Below are 10,976 nucleotides of genomic sequence, written 5' to 3'. Positions count from 1 at the left end.
AACCTAATGACACTCTTCAACTAGTTCAGATCAAACCCGAAACTATTTTTTGGATCAATGATACACATAAGCATGTGCCACCCAAGCAATGCATCCTCACTTTCAAGGACAAAGAGGAGCGGATCAATTTGCTACACCAGTCTCAACTTTTGAAGGGAACAAAGTTGTGGATCACTGAAGAATTAACCACGATGCAACTTAAGATGAAAACAAGTGAACTCAAGAGGATGCATTAAGCCCTCAAGCAAGGTAAATGGGCAGTCTATCGAGGCGGTAAAGCCATCATCCAAGAATTTTGAACTCCCAAACCGGCTATCTCCTCACTTGAGCCCCCATAGGTTTTTGTTCTTTTCTTCTATCCTTTTGATGGACCCTCAACCCTTAACTGATATGTATCAAACATCTTCACATATTTGGAGTGATTGCTATGTTCTATTTTTGGTTTCATGGGTCATATTTGACCTCCGTGGATGATAATTCACTGTGTGTGTGTGTGTGTGTGTGTGTCCTGCTGCCCCGCCCCACGAACCCTGTCTTGCTAGTAAGACTCTACCATGCTGCCATGCCCACTAGTGCGGGTTTGATGCCCTGCTCGCTCAAGAGGCCATGTATGCTCAACTGATCTTGACTGCCAACGTCTCTATTGTGCCCCTAGATCTAAGAAAAGAGGTCGAATTCATCTGTTGAAAACAAACAACAAGTAAATACAGGGGCATCTCTCGAGCACAAGGGTTGCAGCAACATCTTGGAAGTTTCTCTTGGGTGCATCTTCCAAGCAACAATCATGGACACTCGGGCCTCAACTCGAGGCAAGCTGACTTTTGCTGGGGTTGTGGCAACACCCCCAAAGATGGACAACACCACCCGTCTTCAACATGAAGTCAAAAGACTTCGCAAGGAGAACACTGAGCTGAAGCAAAGATTGGTGGTCATCGAGGTTAGGCTCACCGTAGTAGAGAACTCCAAGATGGAAGAGATGAAACAGATGGAAGTCAAGATCAATAACACAGAAGCAGAGGTGAAGATCTCTCTCACCAAGACGGCCAAGAATCAAGTGCAAGAAGTCATCCTCCACAAGGTCGAAAATTGTGTGGCATCCATGCTACTTGAACAACAACGACGAGATAGTATAGCTCTCAATGTTCTCATTGGTGGGCTTCCAAGCAATTGGCAAGGTGAGGGGGATCTCAACAACAAGTCCTTTGCCCGCACCCAATCCGCAACCCACATGATAGAGTGGGATCTAGTCACAATCAACTCCCTTACACACGAACATCGTACGAACCATGCAATCATCACTTTCAAGACAAAGATGGACCGAATCAAACTCCTCGAGCAATTGAGGCTTCCTAAAGACACTAAAATCTAGTTTGCAGAAGACCTTACTCCCGCCCAACTCAAGCAGAAGAAGGTAGAACTACAAAAGATGCAAGAGGCACGCACTGTAGGAAAATGGGTAGTTTATCAAGGAGGCAAAGCCATCATCCAGGAGTTTCAAACTCCCAAAGCGGCTCCCTCCTCATCTACCCTCCTTAGGCTTTGTTCATTTTATCTTTTCTTTTTGCTCACCCCTCGATGGACCCTCAGTCCTTCACTGAGATGTATCTAACAATGTACTAGTTTTTTTTTTGTGTTTGATCCCATAAGTCATATCTGACCTCCGTGGATGATAATTCAATCTCTCTCTCTCTCTCTCTCTCTCTCTCTCTCTCTCTCTCTCTCTCTCTCTCTCTCTCTCTCTCTCTCTCTCTCTATTTCTCTCCCTCTCTCTCTCCCCCTCTCTCTCTCTCTCTCTCTCTCTCTCTGTTTCTCTCTCCCCCCTTCTCTCTCTCTCTGTTTCTCTCTTTCTCTCTCTCTCCTCTCTCTCTCTCTCTCTCTCTCTCTCTCTCTCTCTCTCTCTCTCTCCCTCCCTCTGTCTTTTTTATTTTTTAAACTTTATTACTTTTTCTACTTCCCCCCTTTTATTTCTCAAGTTTTTTCATATTTTATTTACTTTCACTTGTTTCTTTTTCTTTTCTTCTCACAATCCATTTGCAAACAAATCATCTACTCGTGTATCCATTTACAAACAAACTTACTCGAGTATCCATGTGCAAACAAAGCAAACAAGTTTACAACGACATGGGAGAAGATTTATATGCTTCACTAAGCAACCTACATCAAAAACATCATTAACAATAATCTCTATTGCATCAATTGGGCAAATGAATGAGGTATGTGCACTTATCAATATCCTTTTGTTTCCATCCTTATATATGTAAGTATGTGTATGCGCACACGTGTGCGTGCGCGCGCGCATGTGTGTGTGTGTATGTGTGTGTGTGTGTGTGTGTGGAGTAGAACACAATAGGGAAAAAGGCAGGGAGCTTATGTGATTACCTTAAGTTGTAGAGATGGTTTCCCGTTAGGTGAGTGTCCTATGATGATTGTGGTAAGCCCCCCTTCAAAGAGGCCTTTGCAAATGACCCAAAAATGTGTGTGTGTGTGTGTGTGTGTGTGTGTGTGTGTGTGTGTGTGAGGGAGGGAGAAGGAGGGGAGAGATGTACAAGGGAGAGAGAGGTAGAGGGCGTGGGACGTAGAGTAGGGAGGGTTGAGAAAGTTGCATGTGCAATGACGGAGAAGAGAAGGGTAGAGCATGCCACAAATATGCGGCATACTCTGTCCTTCTTTCTTTTTTAGGTGCTAGTGATTACAACAGATATTACCGCTTACATTATCATGTCTGTTACCATCGTGTAACGTCATTTCAAGCGGATACAAACGTATCCGAGGTAGCGGAGGGGGGGGGGGGGGGGGGGGGGGGGGGGGGGGGGGGGGTTGGGGGGTACAAATCACTTCCCTTTATCCTTAGTTAGACATAATTTCATACATATCCTTTTGAAAAAAAATTATGATTCTTCTCTTTTTTTAATTTTTCTTAATGAATATTCTATACTAACATGTACTTAAATAATTAGCAAATGTTTATTTGTAGCAATTTCAGATGTGTTTTAAATGTATTTTATAATTATTTTGTACCATTTGCGATAAAAAATTAATCCATTTAGTATAAGTATTGATTACACATTATTCTTTCTATATGTTTGGTCATTTCTCTCTTTAAATTGAAATATGTAATTGATACTATTTTCTCTATTATTATTTTTATAGGACACATATGGCTAAATTTAAATTTTTTGAATTATAATGTCTCTTCCGTGCGTGTGCACGATGATTGGGATGATTGTGGCTCTCCAAATGGCCTTGAACATGATCGGTGGCTCAAGGAAAAACTCCCTTGTCCTTGCCCCAAGTGCAAAAGGGCAATCCCTCGCTTGAGGCGCATTGCTTTGGAGCACTTGGAGAACGAAGGGCTTTTGCACCCTCAAAAAAGCGCTCTGAGAGATGAGAGCACCACTCACCCCCTGCTTGAGGAGGTGTCACATTGGTCTGTGTTTGGTAGTGGTGCATCGGTGTCCAAGACCGAACGACAAAGACAAGAGCTATTACATGAATTAGGTGTGGCACATGGTGACCCTGCTACTAGCTCTACTTCGATAGCTCCTCCTCTAGCATCTCAGGAGCACTTTGAGGTAATGGATGAGCACATGTTTGACATGTGTGATGAGTTACTGGTTCATGAACATGATGTGTGCAAGGAGGATTGTCAGCCATGCACTCGACAAGCAAGGATGCCTTGAACTAGGTAATCCTTGCACTCGATGAGCAACAATGCCTTGCACAAGGTAATCCTTGCACTCAACGAGCAAGGATGCCTTGCACAAGGTAATCCATCTAAACAACCATCGTTTCTTACCCAAGGTCATAGAAAGAACAAGGCTCCAACAAATGGGAAGACGCCTCTAAAGCTCACGATGGCAAATTGGGCAACTATTTGGGAAGAGCACTACAACAACAATCCAGCTCTGAGTACATCACCAAAAAGATATGTCAAGGTATTCTATATTTTAAAGGCTTCCATATTGAAAGAACTTAAAAATACAACACCTCTTGGATCCCATGCACATTTCAAGAATATGGCTCACACCCTGTGGGACCACATTATTGGCAAGAAGGACTCATTGGGGGCGAGAGAGGATTTGAGGGTCTTGAAACGTCTCCCCATCTTTGCTACTCTATGCCGTCCCCCAATGGGAATATTGTGCTTCCTAAAGTGCCATGGATGCTAGCCAAAGAAGAATTGGACCAAGTGAAGGGTACCATTGCATCTATTCGCACACCAATAGGATACATGAGGTCACTAAAGAGACCTTTCACAAAAACGAAGAAAGGTAGAAGCATTCAGTTATATGGGTTCAAGACCTATGATTGGCACAAGATGATTCAGGTAATGTCCCTTTATCTATTCTCTCAATTTTATTTATTTTTAGGACACATATGATTTGCGTATATGAATTTCTCTCACTTTCCCTTCCTCTAATTTACATTGTAGTTCATTCTGCCGGTGAGTATGTGCATATGCCAAGACAAGAAAGTCAGGGATGCTATTTTCAAACTTGGAGAGCTAGTAAGGTACACCAGAAAACTCCACTCAACTACACTTTTTATGTACACAATAACCTCAACTAGCACTTAGTGTATTCTTGTGTGTTTTCTTGCAGTGAGCTCCAAGGGAATTCAAATAGATGCTATCCCTACTGCTCAAACACTTGCAACAAAAATTGTGTGTGCCATTGAGGATGCATTTCCTCCATCGAATCTTCTTAGTCAAATGCACCTCTTGGTTCACGTGGTTGAGGAGATTGCTATAAGTGGATTAGTGCACGCACAATAGATGTTCTTTTTAGAGAGGTTTTTAAAGACTCTCAAAGATTTTGTGTGGCTACCATCTCAACTAGAGGCATCTATGGCCGAAGGGTGGATCATGCAAGAGGCATTTTTTTACATCTCAGATTATTTGTCACAAGTTGATCCTTCAATGCCTCGCATGTGGTCAAATGAGGAGGATGCAAGCATGACGTCACACTTGCCAAGTGGAAAGTGTTGGGTTTTTGTGGTCTTTAGTCTATGAGTGGGAACTACCTCTAGTCTACTAGGATGCTTAGTGGCCTAGGAAACATGTGGATGCCTAGGTGGAAGGTTATGTGGACACTTGTACTACACATTGTACTACCCTCCATCTCTCCTATATAAAAGCACTCTTGTAGCCTCTTTTAGTGTATTATTATCTAGTTTCATTTGTGTCTACACTCTAGCCTAATCTCTATTACTTAACCCTAGTTAATTAAGATTATAATTAGCATGTCATTATCATGGATGCCTCTCTCTCTTATCCCCTCTAATCTTATCAATTGGTATTAGAGCTTGCAAGGGATTATCATCTCCTAATCTCATTGGCTAGAATCCTCTTAATCAATTTCCTAATCACTTTATGTGTGGGAATGTTCTTGGTAATCCAATGAGCCACTACCCTCCATTGGTCAATTAGAATTGAATAGAGTTGCATTAAGTTTTGCATTTTCTCTATGCTAGATTAGTTGGGAACCTCCTTAATCCCAATTAATTGCCAATCAATTCATCTCATATAGGTGCATCTTTTTTATAAAAAATATTTGGGTGCAATTCCTTGGTGACTTTGAGCTTCGATTAATCTCCCACCAAACACATATCCACAGCATTGTTTGCGTGTACAGAAAGCTCTAGGAAAGGTCTTATTGAACTACATTTGGTGTTTCAATGCCCGCAAAAAACACTCTGTTTTTCAGCCTCGTTTTGAGTCATTAAACCCTGTTTTTCAATATTAATTGATACCTAATCATTATCCTAAAACTCTATGTGTGTGTGTGGGTTTTGACTCACTTTTGTCTTTTAGGGTGAGAACACATCCTTTTTGGGGGCCTACTAGGCTAGCTAGGCAAAGCAACCGGAATGGGACCAACGCCAACTGGCGGATTTGAGTTACACGGTGAACCGTTTTTAAATGCCATTTTTGGGTCCAAAACACTGACGGACTGAACCAGCCGCCGTCGTCATTGCGCGTTTCTCACACATTGGATGTCCTCTCCATCCAGTGGCCTATAGCCAACCAAACCAACCGACTGGACCACCTCACGCCATGCCTACCCGCTTTTGATCTAAGCCGCTTCGTTTGGCCGCCCTACTGGGCTCTTGTTCCCGTGACCTTCAAGAGCCTCAAGCCTCAAGACCTCGAGGCCTCTAGAGCTTTGTTAGACACACCAAGTGCCAAACCCATCCAAGGGAACAATCCCATTGTAGAACTCAGTGCTCTTTCAAGTAAGACAATTGTCACACAAGGCCTAAAGGTCTCAACAACACTCCCACCCAAATACGTGGTTTCACTTCCTACTCTTCACACCATAAAAGGTATACTTTACTTTACAAATCTGTACGAAGTTAGAAACTATCCTTAGAGAGTCTTTAAGTGATAAGACCTCTCCACTGGCACAATGAGTGAAAAGGGGGTTGAAAAGTTCAGTGGGGTCCCATTTCACACCTGGCAAATCAAACTGCGAGGTTACTTAATGAAAAAGGGGTTATGGAGAGTCATCAAGCAAAACCAAGAAGAGAGTGAAAGGGTGCAAACAAGGGCCACTAATGCACAATATTTAGCCAAGGATGAGCAAGCACTAGGTATCATTATCACTTCACTACATGATAGCTACATTCATTCCATTGGGGAATGTGAAAGTGCACAAGAAGCATGGGACTTGTTAGAGACCAATTTTGGTGCCAAGACCGAGAATTCTAAAGTGAGTTTGAAACGCCAATTATATAAGCTAACTATGGGCATGACAAAGACATAGCCAGCCTAGTCAACAAGCTTAAGAGTCTTCTCACACAACTCACCTACCTAAAGTGCAACGTCCCCAAAGATGGCCAAGTGGTGGTACTTCTCAGTTCATTACTTGAAGCATATGAAAACATAGTCACCATCTTGGAGGATAGAGAAGAAACACATGATTCCAGCATCATCATTAGGAGGAGCTTTCATTGCAAGGGGAGAAACCTTTGTGGCCTCATCCAACATAATCATGTGTTCTTGGAGAAGAAACACATGATTCCAGCGTCATCATTAGGAGGAGCTTTCATTGCAAGGGGAGAACCTTTGTGGCCTCATCCAACAACAATATCAAGGTATTATTCAAGTGTGGGAAGCAAGGACACATCACCAAAGATTGCCTCTCTTCCAAGGCATGCAACAATTGCAGGAAGACTGGGCATCTTGTTTCAAATTGCTTCTTCAAAGATCAAGGATCTAGTACCAGCAAAAGAGTGGCAGCAACTGAGCATCAGCAAATACGATTGAACAAGAAGAGGAGGAAGAGGTTGGCAATAGCAACATTGTTTACACTGGTGTTTTGTAAACTTTGACAAATATTTTTCCCCTTGTAATGTAGTCATGGTATTTGACCTCATTAGGTCAAGGGGAGATATATTGTCTCCTAGATTAGAGATGCTGGGTCTCCTGGATTGGAGACATCATGTATTGATCTTGAATTGGACTGGACTCCTAGATTGGAGTCGGTCAAAGTCATCATAATCATCATTTTCACCACCATAGCCCAAATTCCAAGAGGAGACTTGTTGGGTTGTGGTCTTTAGTCTATGAGTGGGAACTACCTCTAGTCTACTAGGATGTTCCTATATAAGAGCACTCTTGTAGCCTCTTTTGGTGTATTATTATCTAGTTTCATTTGTGTCTACACTCTAGCCTAATCTCTATTACTTAACTCTAGTTGTTTAAGCTTGTAAATTAGCATGTCATTATCATTAATGCCTCTCTCTCTTATCCCCCCTAATCTTATCAGTAAGGAAACAATTATTTAACATGGATATGAATCTATCCCAAGTAGGCAATAAATTTTGTATTCTCAATGCAAAGGTTATGAGCAAGTGGGTGGACTTGTGGATAATGGCAAAGGCAAGGCGTTTGCAAGAGAGAGAAGCATGGAAACAAGTACATGGAGGAACGAGGCACCCCTATTGCCTAGACACCTTGCAGGTTTCCCAGATCTCATTAGTGTGGAGTGAATTCATGAGAAAATGACCAAAGAAAGCACGCGGAGAAGACATCACCGACAAAGAATGGGAGTATGTACGAGGCTACGTACCAAAGGTAGAGTACTCATATACCTAGACCATATTGTATAGTTTTTTCTTGATATTATCGTTGTAATTGATAAAAGATACTTCCTATTTTGTAGTGCCTTTCCTTTAACTCTATGTGTTCAAAGGGTTGTCACTTTCATACGCGCCACATTGACGAGCGTAGAACCACCATGGAGTGTGGCATCATCGACAACTTTGACATAGATGGTGATGAAGCCAGGTACTGTGGAACTATTGAAAGGATACTAAAGGTTAATTTTAGAACCTTTCATACCTTCATCTTCAAGTGCAATTGGTTTGGAAATGTGTCTAGATGGCATGAGATGACCTATACATGGTGGACTCTAGTATGCATCACACAAGGAGGTATGGCAATTTTGTTTTGCCATGCAATTGTGAGAAGGTGAATGACTTCCTTTTTATTCTTATTTCCTTGTAGCATTAATTATGACAATGTTACTCACTTTGATCTTCTCTTCTATAGGTCATCTATCCTAGCAATCCACCAATCAAAAATTTGGTTCGTAATTCTCACAACACCTCGAGGGAGAACCATTTTTTCCACTAATGAAGAGAAGACCATCTTCAAACCACTTTCATCTCCTACTTTAGGGGGAGAAAGAGGAAAGGGAGATCGATGATTCAAGTGTGGCGTCCGCAAGTCTTAGCGAGGATGATTGTCATGAAGATGATGATGATGAGATGGGGATGAAGAATTCGAAGATGACGAAGCCAGTGCATCCACAAAGACAATTATATTTCTCTCTTTATTGATTTACGATCCATGGGCTTAGAATTGAATGATGTTTCTTGTAGAGATCTTTTGGAAGATGATTCATAAACATTTTGTATACTTTAAGTCATGAAATTTTTTAGTCGAGTCATCCGTTCATCTCTCTCTCCCCCCTCTTCCTCTCTCTAATTTTGTGAAACATGCTAAATTATGCTAATCAAGTGATATTGATTAGTTTAGCTATAGTCAAGTGTAATTCCACATAGCTAACTATTGTTCCATGTTTTCATGTCTTCTTTTTAAAAAAAATTCTATATAATGTTCTTTAATTTTTATTAAGAGGAAGGGAAACACCAAAATTTGAGGGGGAGAGAAAATAAAAGAGGAAGAGAAACACCAAAATTTGAGGGGGAGAGAATGTTTAAGCCAGCATTTGAATGTTTAGGTGCTAAATTGGGCTTCAAGAATAAACACGATAATTTTGCGGCAATAACAGAGGTAATTATCACGATCCCCCCTCCCCTGGGCTCCTTTCTCTTTTCTCTCCAATTGATTTTGGACCTTCTCTCTACAAAATGCGGTAAAGTCCGTGATAAACAATTAGATATCTTCATAGTGTGAGGGGATGGTGTTTCTTAAGTTTCGTACGATTTTGATATGATTTGGTGAGTTTTCTTCCGTTTGTGTGTATGTGGGTTGGGTGGTGTACTTGAGAGCAGTGAGATTATGGGTTGTGGTTTAGTTAGCCTTCCAGAGTTTTGTAGTGGGATGGTCTCAATTTAACAAGCTAAAGAGATTGCCTCCATGCGTCTATTGTGTCATATCTGTCCTCGATTGACATTATGTTAATTTAGGTAGCGTTGCATGCACTTTATAAGTGGTGTGGGTCTTGCAACATTGGCGTCGTTGTTGAGGACACAAGGACTTGAGTAGGTAATCCTACTAACACTCGTGTGATGGTTTCTTGCTTTAGTTTTGACTAAAGAAAGCATTTTTCTTAATTGGATCCGGAAGAGGATATTCCGAGATCAAGTGGATAGCCAAGAAGTCAGTGTCTTGCTGAGGGTCCGCGACTAGATAGATTTATTTCAAATTTGTAGTATTAGTGATAGATTGGAGTAGTTGTTGGTGGTCGAGTGATTTGTGAGGTGATAAAAGCGTTTGTTAGTCCTTGTGTGGTATTGAGGTGTTTTTCTAGTCATAAATGCAGAAGCCCATATAATGTGTAGGAGTAGCTTTAGGTAAGTGATTTGATTTTGATCTAGAGCTATTCATCACTGATTTATTTGTTGAAGTGCTTGTTTGCATTCACAATCTCTGAAAATTTGATTTTGAGGGTAAAGATGCAACAAACAAGTTTATGTTGACATATCATGATTGATTGTTGTTGTGCATATTAGAGAGCATTTCCAAGGGATCTGTGAAGAAAAACTGAAATTTTGTAGACTTGGACATCATACGTGTATGATGTCTCAAGAGGAATTTGGAGACCAAAATTGAAAAATCTGATTGCACCAGAGTGTTCAAAAGGGGGATTTTACCCTAGATACATATTGAGACTAGAGTTTTGACTAATTCTTGACACCCAAAAGACAAAAGACGGAGTGTCGAAAACGGAAAATAGAGAAACTTGTGATTCTGAGCATATTTTTGCATGAAAATTTGTAAAAGTGCTTGAAAACCAGTTCTAGAGACTTGGAGATGCCTATGAATGAATTCTGACAAAAAATTCATCAGCAGATATCATACGCGTATGATGTCTACAGGGTAATTCTGGCAGCAAAAATGAACTTTTGACATTATACCCATCTTTTGCATGTTATGCTGAGCATATACACCAAATTTCATTTCATTTGGGCATATAGATTGACAATTGAGGGATTTCCTTTTGTCAAAAAGTGGTGATTTTGTGCAATTTTGATATTCAAAATTTGTTGTGACCGCATATTCAGGTTCTACATACCAAGGGTAATTCTGGCAGCAAAAATGAACTTTTGACATTATACCCATCTTCTGCATGTTATGCTCAGCACATACACCAAATTTCATTTCATTTGGGCATATAGATTGAGAATTGAGGGATTTCCTTGTCAAAAAGTGGTGATTTTGTGCAATTTTGATTTCCAAAATTTGATGGGACCACATATGCAGGTTCTACATACCAATGGGCACC

The sequence above is a fragment of the Adiantum capillus-veneris genome, chromosome 21, assembly GCF_014529385.1.
Source record: "Adiantum capillus-veneris isolate H3 chromosome 21, ASM1452938v2, whole genome shotgun sequence".
NCBI classification, from domain to species: Eukaryota; Viridiplantae; Streptophyta; class Polypodiopsida; order Polypodiales; family Pteridaceae; genus Adiantum; species Adiantum capillus-veneris.
This window is presented reverse-complemented; position numbering follows the sequence as displayed.